Raw genomic sequence first — 11,530 nt, 5'->3', positions numbered from 1 at the left:
AGATTATCAGTGTGCAATCCCAGTAAATAGTTTTAGGTTAAATACTGGAATATGTATTTAGAAAACCCTATGGCTAGTTAGTCAGTTTACTGACCAAAAATATATCACAATGAAAACAAATTCATGACATTGTTTGGAAGAAGGACAAAGAATATGAGAACACTTTGAAGGCAGTGAATATCCCTCAGAGCAAGGTCAGTAGAAATGATAAATATTCAGCCAACGACGGTCTCATAGAGCAGGTACTCTACTTTATTTACACTCATATTTCCTTTACATTCATCAGATCACTCACTCTTTCTGTTGATTTGAAATCATGAATTCTACATTCGACAAATGTTGCATTGTTTTTAGAAGCGTTGGAGGCCGATTTCCTAAAAGGGAGAAACACAAAGAGAGGAAAAAAGATCAAAGATATTGATGAGTAAATCCAGATTATACTAATGATTCATTGACAGGTAAAGAATTAACATATCACACGCATATGCTGATATCTGACAGTAAATCTCTTCCATTTCTTACCTCAGCTCATTTTGAAGCTATTCCCTGAACCAATGGATCCGGAGTTGTAACCAGCGCTAACATTGGAGGTGTTGCCAACCCGTTGACCAGCTCCCACTCCTCCTGTTAAAATATGAGAATTGAGATAAGGAATTCAAAGCTGACAATAGAAACTCACATTTTTGCCTTTAATATCCTGATATCTGAACATACGTAATAAACTGAACTGTTCATACAGTTCTGGCAATTTAATTCAATTTATTAAGAGGATAAGCTATAAGAAGAATATCTTGCCTTTCATATCAACTGCGTTGCCTGATCCAATGCATCCTGCGTTATTTCCTCTGACATCGATGCAAGAGGTGTTGCCCACAGCAGCATTGGGTCCAACACATCCTGTAAGAGAACATGCGAGAAAGGGATTTGATGAAACTGTCAAGACAACCTGACCGAAGAGAATAGACATACTCAGATCTACCTTGAACGGTGAAGGCATTATTGGAACCAACTTTGCCTGAGTTGCAGCCCAAGTGGATGTTGTCGGTATTACCAATGTTTGACATTGTTCCTGCTGAGATCTAGAGAGTCAGAGAATGACTGAGAGGAAAGTAAAACCATGATTATCATACAAATGGGTTCAGCCAAAATGTTTGACATGTTTTAGCGTATTGGGTATCTCTCTTTGAATATTTAACGTTGGCACAGAGTGTAAGAAACTCTGTCATAGCCTGAATATCTAATGCAACATAAAATATATGACAGTAAATGAGTTGTGTCTAAAAGAAAGCAGTTGACTGAAAAACAGACACGCATGCAATCTCCATCTTACCACTGGTTTCAGTTGTTGTCCTGTGCTTTGAGCTGAGCTTGTTGTTGACCTGAGGACAAAAGACTGCTTTTATAGATATCCTGAACAAGTGTGTTCATGTCTGTTTAAGAGGAGGAACTTCCTTATATGGTTAAAAGCAGTTTTCTTTGTTCAGCTAAACGTTTCCACAGAATCTGAAGTGGATATGTGAGGTTTGTCATCAGCTGAGGTCAATTTCAAGAAGAAAACTAAAGTAATACGGAAATTGGAAATAAGTCGTATTTAACATTTGGCTGACTGTTATAATAAGACTACTGTCATACTACGTTATAATCTCATCACATATCCACATGCTAGATGGAGTCACCTTTTTACAGATAATGGATGGATAGAAACAATGAAATAGGTTTAGTAAGACGAGAATGATATTCGTTCACAAGTAATAATGACAGGTTTTGTTATTTTAACTTTTTTTGTACTTTACTTATTGTTCAGTGCGGCGTAATTGTTTTCCGTGATAATTAAATGCTAGTGTAATAATAAATGACCATTTCAAATCATACAAACTGTCATGATACGTAATTATAATTCAGGAATTTATTTTAAAATATAATCTGCTGGTTTAGGCTACCTGCACTAACATGAGAACGTGTTTGCAGTGGACGTATTTAGGCCAGGGAATTGGCTATAACATGTTGAGCATGAACCCCCGTTGAAATGAACGAATGACTCGAAAAAAGATTTGTTCATTTTGCTGATTGAGATACAAAGAACCGAATCAGTAAAATGATCCGAACGTCCCATCACTATGGTGTAGCCTAACGTTGATTTAAAAATAAATAAATAATAATAATCTAGGCCTACCTTTCGTCAAGACGCACGCAGCATCTGACGTGTTAACATGAAGACCCGGACAAATTCGCCATGTCAAACGGAGCATGTGAGTGAGAATGATACGGACATATGAATTTCGACACCAGTGGCTCGATGAATACCCAACGCAGTCTCATACTTCGGCGTATCTATGACACAGGTTTACACTTCTATTTTGCCTGCCATATATAGGCCAAATCCCTGTTTTAGGTGCAGTTTGTAGGTAAATTCATCCTGTTCATTTTTATCAACGGATAATGCATATCACACGCAGAACGTCATCAACTCTTTATCGATGTACGTCATTATTTGGACTCTTTACCGAACCATTATGGAGATTTACAATCTCGAAGCTTCCAAATGTAAACTTTTTTTATACTTTATTTGTGGGGGAATTTTCACTTCGAACACCTTCAAATAACAAACATCAATTATTGTTTTCCACCACCACCACCAAGCAGCATGCTTGTAAATAAAAATAAGAAAAAATATATAACACACACAGGCAACAGGCTGTATACAGGCCCGGTTCTTGCCAGCTCTGGAAGTGCGTTCTGGCAGATATCTTGAGTGGGCAACTATGTTGATACATTTTTATCCAGAAATTAAACCAGTTCCAGTGATGAAGCAATAAACCAAAAGAGGGTGTAGTATTTGTCTTTGATACATCACCCCCCAAGCCATGTCAAGGTTCCATGGAAAGGGGAGGGTTCTCGTGTGAAGCCCTTTTGCTTGGTATCAATGTGTCTTTAACTACTGGATGGCCTCGATGGCATCACTTCAGAACATGTTTCTCTAAAAAACCACTTCCGGGGATGAAGCAACAAAGCAAAAGAGGGTGTGGTATTTGTCTTTGATACATCACCCCCTAAGCCATTTTACGGATGAGTTTGACACCTGTGCCCGAACTGGTTTAATTTCTGGATAAAAATCAGGATAATTTATCAACATAGTTGTCCACACCTAGATTTTTTTCATTTATTTTTTTAATCAACGTTAGGCACACCATAGTGATGGGAAGTTCGGATCATTTCACTGATTCTGTTCTTTGTATCTCGTTCAGCAAAATGAACGAATCTTTTTTTGAGTCATTCGTTCATTTCAACGGGGGTTCATGCTCAACATGTTATAGCCAATTCCCTGGCCTAAATACGTCCACTGCAAACACGTTCTCATGTTAGTGCATGTAGCCTAAACCAGCAGATACTATTTCAAAAGAAATTCCAGAATTAAAATGTTGTATCATGACAGTTTGTATGATTTGAAATGGTCATTTATTATTACACTAGCATTTAATTATCACGGAAAACAATTACGCCGCACTGAACTAAGTACAAAAAAAGTTAAAATAACAAAACCTGTCATTATTACTTGTGAACGAATATCATTCTCGTCTTACTAAACCTATTTCATTGTTTCTATCCATCCATTATCTGTAAAAAGGTGACTCCTCTAGCATGTGGATATGTGATGAGATTATAACGTAGTATGACAGTAGTCTTATTATAACAGTCAGCCAAATGTTAAATACGACTTATTTCCAATTTCCGTATTACTTTAGTTTTCTTCTTGAAATTGACCTCAGCTGATGACAAACCTCACATATCCACTTCAGATTCTGTGGAAACGTTTAGCTGAACAAAGAAAACTGCTTTTAACCATATAAGGAAGTTCCTCCCTCTTAAAACAGACATGAACACACTTGTTCAGGATATCTATAAAAGCAGTATTTTGTCCTCAGGTCAACAACAAGCTCAGCTCAAAGCACAGGACAACAACTGAAACCAGTGGTAAGATGGAGATTGCATGCGTGTCTGTTTTTCAGTCAACTGCTTTCTTCTAGACACAACTCATTTACTGTCATATATTTTATGTTGCATTGGATATTCAGGCTATGACAGAGTTTCTTACACTCTGTGCCAACGTTAAATATTCAAAGAGAGATACCCAATACGCTAAAACATGTCAAACATTTGGGCTGAACCCATTTGTATGATAATCATGGTTTTACTTTCCTCTCAGTCATTCTCTGACTCTCTAGATCTCAGCAGGAACAATGTCGAACATTGGTAATACCGACAACATCCACTTGGGCTGCAACTCAGGCAAAGTTGGTTCCAATAATGCCTTCACCGTTCAAGGTAGATCTGAGTATGTCTATTCTCTTCGGTCAGGTTGTCTTGACAGTTTCATAAAATCCCTTTCTCGCATGTTCTCTTACAGGATGTGTTGGAACCAATGCTGCTGTGGGCAACACCTCTTGCATTGATATCAGAGGAAATGCAGGATGCATTGGATCAAGCAACACAGTTGATATGAAAGGCAAGATATTCTTCTTATAGCTTATCCTCTTAATACATTGAATTAAATTGCCAGAACTGTATTAACAGTTCAGTTTATTACTTATGTTCAGATATCAGGATATTAAAGGCAAAAATGTGAGTTTCTATTGTCAGCTTTGAATTCCTTATCTCAATTCTCATATTTTAACAGGAGGAGTGGGAGCTGGTCAACGGGTTGGCAACACCTCCAATGTTGGCGCTGGTATACAACTCCGGGTCCATTGGTTCAGGGAATAGCTTCAACATCAGCTGAGGTAAGAAATGGAAGAGATTTACTGTCAGATATCAGCATATGCGTGTGATATGTTAATTCTTTACCTGTCAATGAATCATTAGTATAATCTGGATTTTACTCATCAATATCTTTGATCTTTTTTCCTCTCTTTGTGTTTCTCCCTTTTAGGAAATCGGCCTCCAACGCTTCTAAAAACAATGCAACATTTGTCGAATGTAGAATTCATGATTTCAAATCAACAGAAAGAGTGAGTGATCTGATGAATGTAAAGGAAATATGAGTGTAAATAAAGTAGAGTACCTGCTCTATGAGACCGTCGTTGGCTGAATATTTATCATTTCTACTGACCTTGCTCTGAGGGATATTCACTGCCTTCAAAGTGTTCTCATATTCTTTGTCCTTCTTCCAAACAATGTCATGAATTTGTTTTCATTGTGATATATTTTTGGTCAGTAAACTGACTAACTAGCCATAGGGTTTTCTAAATACATATTCCAGTATTTAACCTAAAACGATTTACTGGGATTGCACACTGATAATCTCCCTTCAATCTGTTATGCGTCTGTAAAACAGTGGCTGCACCAGGTATGACGTAGTTGCGTCATAATAATAGGGGCACATAGCTATAGGCTGAGTTAATGAAGAATACGAAGCTCAATATTTTCAATCAATAAACACGTGTTATATTGTCGAAAAAAATGACTTTGGTGAAAAGGTCTTAATGGTCTTAAGTGTTTAATGGTCTTACAGTTTTTTTACAGTTTTTTACAGTCGCTAGGACACATTTCTTAATACATAGGTCACTTTTTCAAAACTCTTCACATAGTTCTCCTAACCAACTTTCAGCTCGGAACAGCAGGTAATTGCATATTCTAAATGCACTAAAACTACCAAATCACTTCATACATGTTTCAAATCAACTCATTCTTCCATAACGCTAGCAAAGTTTGACGGCCAACAAATGTACTTTGTCACCCACAAAACAATGACCTAAAAATCACTAACAACAGGTAGCATTATACAATGTTTTCTTATGTAAAACAAGGACACCTCTCTACTGTTTAGAATTCACTGCAATATATGTTACTGGAATGAATCAGACATGATGCTGTATGCTTCAATATGTTGTACATCCTTCTTCTTTTTTTCACCACAGTAATTCCAGCATACAAGAATTTGTATACACACCACTGATACAGATACAATAGGAATGCTACTGCAATCTTCTGCATTTGGCCACAGGTTCTCATCCATATCACATCTTATGTCATCTAGGCCAATACACCTAGGAAAGAGTCTTCTGGCATGCCTGATCCATCCCTGGCAATGTCCAGGCATCCAGCATCCATTGCGTCCAGGAAGGACATTTGATCATCCGAATGGTGGTCATACAGTAAACCTTCCACCTCCATGAGGAAAATAATTATTCTATGGGGTTGAGGAATGGAGAGGTGGAAGAAAAGTGACACCATACTGGGATGGGCTGCAAATTACTCGGTGACTGCACAGGAGTGGTGAAATGCCACCTTGTCCCATACAAATGTTGGCTGATTTCTTCTCTCTGCATCACTTTCCTCACCTAGCACAACCATTCCGTAGAGATCATTTTATAGCATTTCATTTTTTTCATTACAATACTACTGTGGAAATGTAGCAAATGTCTGTCTTATTCAGTTTTGTATTATGTTATTGTTTTGAACTGAAGTTTAACAGTTTTGAAAACAGTATGTAAGCATGTGCAAATTGGCATGTAGTACATAGTTTTGGCAGTTGTTGTGTCGAAGTGAGAAAAGAATGAACGTAATTTGAAAGATGTAGTCATTGAATGCATTTTGTGCCAAAACAATGATAAATGATCCACAGTTTAGCCCACAAATACTTCTGCTGTGCTCACTGTGTGAAGAGTTTTGAAACGTGACTTAGGTATTGAGAAATGTGTCCTAGTGACATTTGACATTTGATTATGAAAGCATTGTGTTGAACAGCAAGATTTCACAATTACATTTTCCTAATAGTTCATTAAGGTAGGGTAGGTTGTGGGGTGGGGGGGGGGGGGGCATCTTATTATAGTGCATCTGGCAACACTGAGAAGGCGGTCGACAGTTCTCTCTATAGTCCGGGTAAAAGAGGACGTCTGTCACTGTCAAGTTATCTGGGTGTAATGTCAGTGACTGCCTCTAACTTGACAAAGGCATAGGGCGACGACAGAGGACGTGGTAGCAACTCGATCACTCTTTCCACTTTTATTTAGTAGGTGAGTGGTAGTAATAGTAGTAATAGGTTGTGGGTAAAAAAGAAAAGGGGGGAGAGCATCCACAATTAGCTCCCCGCTAAAAGTAAAGACTTCAGAAACATACAAATAAATGACCAGTAGCAAACATTCTACTCATTGCACGTTATATAAAGCAGTTAAACTCAGGTGCACGGACCAGAAACAGACGCATTTCTTTACTTTCACTTCGATTCAAACAAACAAACCCTAAACAGAAAATCCTCTCCTCGAACGCACTGCTCACTCACCAATGGTCACTCTGTTATCTCCTGCACACTGAAGCACCCTGTCCAGATTTTCCTTTCTGCACACCTGACGCTCATTAACTCAGTGCCTTTCGTATGCTGGATGCTATTGGTATTGCGTGACCATTCACTAATTTGTCTAAACAGTCACCCTAGTTAACCCTTGTGCTACCTTCGGGTCTTTGTGACCCACCGTCGTGTAGGTAAATAATTTTACCTAACCCTTGTGCTACCTTCGGGTCATTGTGACCCACCGTCGTGTAGGTAAATAATTTTACCTAACTCTTGTGCTACCTTCGGGTCATTGTGACCCCCAAAGTGAATATACCACGTTATATCACTAGTTAACACTAGGTGGCTAGACAGAGAGAGAGAGAGAGAGAGAGAGAGAGAGAGAGAGAGAGATACCACGCGGAGTGTAAAGAAAATGTTTCAATTTATTTATTGAAATAAATTGAAACAAATTGAAATAAATTGAAACTCTGAGCCGCCCGTTAGCCGGCCGGCCCAGAGGCGTTTTAGGCCTGTGACGTCAGGTCGAGCGTCAGGGGAAACCGCGGCGGGACATGCCTGCCCGCCCGCACGCGCGCCTGGCATGACCTGGCCAGGACATGCCTGCCCGCCCACCCCGCCCGCACGCGCTGCTGCCGCCGCCGCCGCCGCCGCCACCACCACCACCAGCAGCACCACCACCACCACTACATGCATGGGATGAATAGATGATGTATCAGGACAGCAGGCTGGAGGTCTATCCATAGTGCTGTCTGAGGGTCATTGTGATGCACGGTGTCATGCACGGTGTGACAACTTTTCATGGTACAAAAATAAATAAAGTGAAACGTTTGATTTTATTCCTCGCGTTGTCTGCCTAGTCTATGACGCCACTCTCGTGCCGTTTCGGGGTCGTGGTGAGTCAAACTGACATTGTGACAACTTTTTCATAGCCAAAAATAAATAAATAAAGTGAAACTTTTTATTTCTAGCCTTGTCTACATGCCTATTATTACACTCTCGCGCTGTATCCTAGTCTGCGCTGTGACTCACCATACCTAGTCTGTTACGCCACTCTCGTGTTGACGACCTTTCGTAATACAAAAATAAAAGTGAAACATTATCTGTCTACATAAAAAAATAAAATAAGTCATATTTTCCCTGGCCGGGGAGCAATCCAGGGCTGTGGAGTTGACAGCCTCGCAGCCTTGCCACTAGACCACAAGGGGAGTTGCTTGTTCTTTGTGCTGTCTCTGCTCTTTATATATATATTTTTTTCTTTTACACTGCAACGTCTGTGTCGTCTATTACGCGACCCCCGCACTGTCTCCGGTTCCTTGTGACCCACAGCGGTCTTCTGACAACTTCTCATAATACAAAAAAAAAATAATAAAGTGAAACATTTATATTCCCCCAGTGTGGTCACAATGACCCCGAGACAGCGCGAAGTGGCGTAATAGACGGAGCTGTGGGTCACAACGACCCGGAGACAGCGCGAGGGATAAATGCAAGCTGCATAGACAATGAGGAGAGCGTGAGGGTTAAGGGCCTTCGTCCCCTGCCCTACTGGGTGTTGCCACGTACTCCATCAAGGGGTAGTCTGGTGGAGGGAGGACTGCTGGCTGGTGAGGTGCTGGAGGCAGGTCAGTTGCCGAGATGGATGTCACTTTTGTGACGGTGCACGGCTGTTTGGTCGCATTCATATTAAGAATGCCCTCTTGCCGATGGATAAAGTCCCGGATGGTCTTGCTGTTTATCTTCGGCAGAGGGATGCCTGCATTTGACAGGATGGGGTCATCCACCAAAACTTGGTGCTGGATCCTCTCGTAGGCCTTCAATATGGTGGTCTTCTCTGGACTACTACGAGATGGAGCTGAGCGCGACCACAGCAATTTGACGAGGGTGTACATCAGCCTGTTGTGCAGAGCGCTGATGTCCTGCTGTGCTGGTGCGTACCTCTTCGCCATCTTCAGCTTTTGTACTACAGCAGCCTCCACCAGGTCATCCCTCTTGGTGCAGGAGTGTGTTGCCCCAGTGCGTTCTATATAGCTGGGTGAACTGCTGTGGCCGCTTGTCGTGCTCCTTCACTGTGTTCCAAAGTGAAGGAGCTTGTTTCTCTGCTCTGTGGTCAGTGACAGCTTGGTCTCTATAAGGCCAATCTCCACCAGAGCAGAACAGAACGCTTCCAACTTCTGGAAACCAGGAAGAGGGTTTTGACTGCACTGCAGTCACTGCAGGCATCCTCCTATAAATAAACAAAAACAAATTGCATGAGAATTGTCTTTTATTTCAGTAACCAGTGCTTTGTATTTAATTCTACCAGACACAAACACAGCTACTCACAAAGGCCGGAGGGCGAACGGTGGCCGTTTTGTTACCGGTGAGAGTGATGTGGGGCAGAGTGGCATCGAGCACATCATCGTAACGGGCCTCCTCTTTACTCTGGTAGGCCTCGTCTGCTTCACCCGGATCGGGCTGTCCAGGCTGAACCACCTCCTCATCCGGACCGGGCCCATCGTTGATCAGATCCCGGAGAGAGAGGAGGTGCCCCGTTTCACCCGTGCTCTGGCTGAACAGGTACTCCAGCCCAAGCAGCTCGTGGGGGTTGACATTAGCAGGGGCCTGGAAATTTTCCTCCACAGCCTCTCCAAACAGCTGCCGACAGCGGGTGTTGAGGCAGCTGACCAGCGGCGCAGAGTAAGTCCTGTGGTGCCTCCCTTTTCCTCCAAACACGGCAGCCGCGCTCCTGTCAGAGTTCCACCGTGCGATGCCACTGATCAGGTACACCTGATAAGGCTTGCTGCACAGTGGGGACCTGAAAGTCACCATAAAAAGGCAAGTCCATGTTATTGATGGTTGTGATATGTGCCACCCTGTACATATCCATACCAGGAGGATCCTGGATGCACTCCAGGTTTTGCTGCTGGGCTGCCCACAACTCATCAATGGCGTCTATAAATACACAATCACCGTGTGTTATGTTTACTTTGTATGCTACACCATCACCCTATCGCCATGATGTTTTATCAATTGTGTGGATGTCGTTTTATTGGTGTAGTTAGCTTTTATTTTCCAGCCCAGCGGGACCCTTCAGCTCCTCAATGGCCTGGTGGACGAGCCGGAAGGTTTCTTGCGCTCCGAGAGTGACTCTCCTCACATGGTGCTGGAGCTGGTCCCTGGAGAGGTGCTGTTGCACAATATCCTCATCGGATAAGGCGCCAGCAACACATTATTGTTTTTTACAGCCCTATGAGCAGCTCCAGATCAGCCCTGTTGTAGGCCATGACCGCTCCAGCTATGGCAGATTTGAAGGCAGCGTACTTGGAGTGAGACTCTGTGCGGATAGCTGCGTCAAACCTGTGGATCCAGTGGAAGATGTCCAGGCGCACAACCATCCCATCGTCCACCCAGGGCTGAAACATGGCCTCCAACGCCGTTGGGCCCTTTGCACGGCAACAACCGCGGTCGACGTAGAGGATTTTGGGAGCAGGTTGGTTGGCCAGCTGGGTCCGTGTACCTTGTGGCCATTGGTTTTTCTATTTTGCAAACCGTGTTGACAAACGCAAAATAGGGCCGTAATATCGTTTTGTCATTTTAGTAACTCAAACACACATTTAAGTATTACGGCTTGTTTTTGGTTGTTTTGTTTTTTTGGGAATAATGAAATAACAATATAACACTAATGGTATAACGAGCCATTAATCGTTGTTTTGATTATTCCATATCCTTTATGCTAATATCTGCAAAAAATGAAAAATAGCCTCGTAATATCGTTTGTCCATTTTGGATGTCAGAACCAGATTATGGGGAAAGGCTTGGTTTCCGTTGTTTTGTTTCATTTTGGAATTACGGAATATCCATATAACACAAACGGTATAACGAGCCATTTACTCATTTGTTTGATCGGCCGTATTATGCACACTGGCACAAGTGAAAGAGAGAGAGAGGGGGAGAGACGTGTAATGATTGGGGGTGTTATTACTATCGAACACCAGAGAGCAGCAACGACTAGCTAAAAAAAAAAATGTCCTGTGATCTGTAGGCCTACAATCTTGAAGAATTACCAGCAGGTTCTTTAGCAAAAGACACATACCAAACTGGAGGCACATGTTGACCGAGTTTTCTAGTTGCTACTTAATTAATAAATCTTTGATGAACCCAAGTTTCTTTAAAATATATTAGAAACATTACAAGACGGGGCTCCAGTGTGTGTTCAAACAAGGCCAAACGTGTCAGACGGCATCAGTTGAAAAAGATAATCAT

General features: G+C 41.8%; 3 long non-coding RNA genes across 3 annotated transcripts; 1 reads left to right on the top strand and 2 right to left on the bottom strand.

Annotated features, from left to right (window-relative positions):
- Window positions 1-231: 231 nt before the first annotated feature.
- LOC124481840 lies at window positions 232-624 on the bottom strand. Its single transcript, XR_006957692.1, has 2 exons — window positions 523-624; window positions 232-374 (listed from the first exon to the last, which is right to left on the bottom strand). It is a non-coding gene; the product is annotated as an uncharacterized LOC124481840 (long non-coding RNA).
- Window positions 625-806: 182 nt separating this feature from the next.
- Window positions 807-1,440, bottom strand: LOC124481839. The gene is made up of 3 exons (XR_006957691.1): window positions 1,331-1,440; window positions 980-1,098; window positions 807-897 (listed from the first exon to the last, which is right to left on the bottom strand). It is a non-coding gene; the product is annotated as an uncharacterized LOC124481839 (long non-coding RNA).
- Window positions 1,441-4,729: 3,289 nt separating this feature from the next.
- On the top strand, window positions 4,730-5,070 carry LOC124481912. The gene is made up of 2 exons (XR_006957704.1): window positions 4,730-4,778; window positions 4,928-5,070. It is a non-coding gene; the product is annotated as an uncharacterized LOC124481912 (long non-coding RNA).
- Window positions 5,071-11,530: the final 6,460 nt, after the last annotated feature.

Source organism: Hypomesus transpacificus, chromosome 19, assembly GCF_021917145.1.
Source record: "Hypomesus transpacificus isolate Combined female chromosome 19, fHypTra1, whole genome shotgun sequence".
NCBI lineage: Eukaryota > Metazoa > Chordata > Actinopteri > Osmeriformes > Osmeridae > Hypomesus > Hypomesus transpacificus.
Note: the sequence above shows the minus strand (reverse complement) of the source record. Positions and strands in the feature narration are given on the sequence as shown.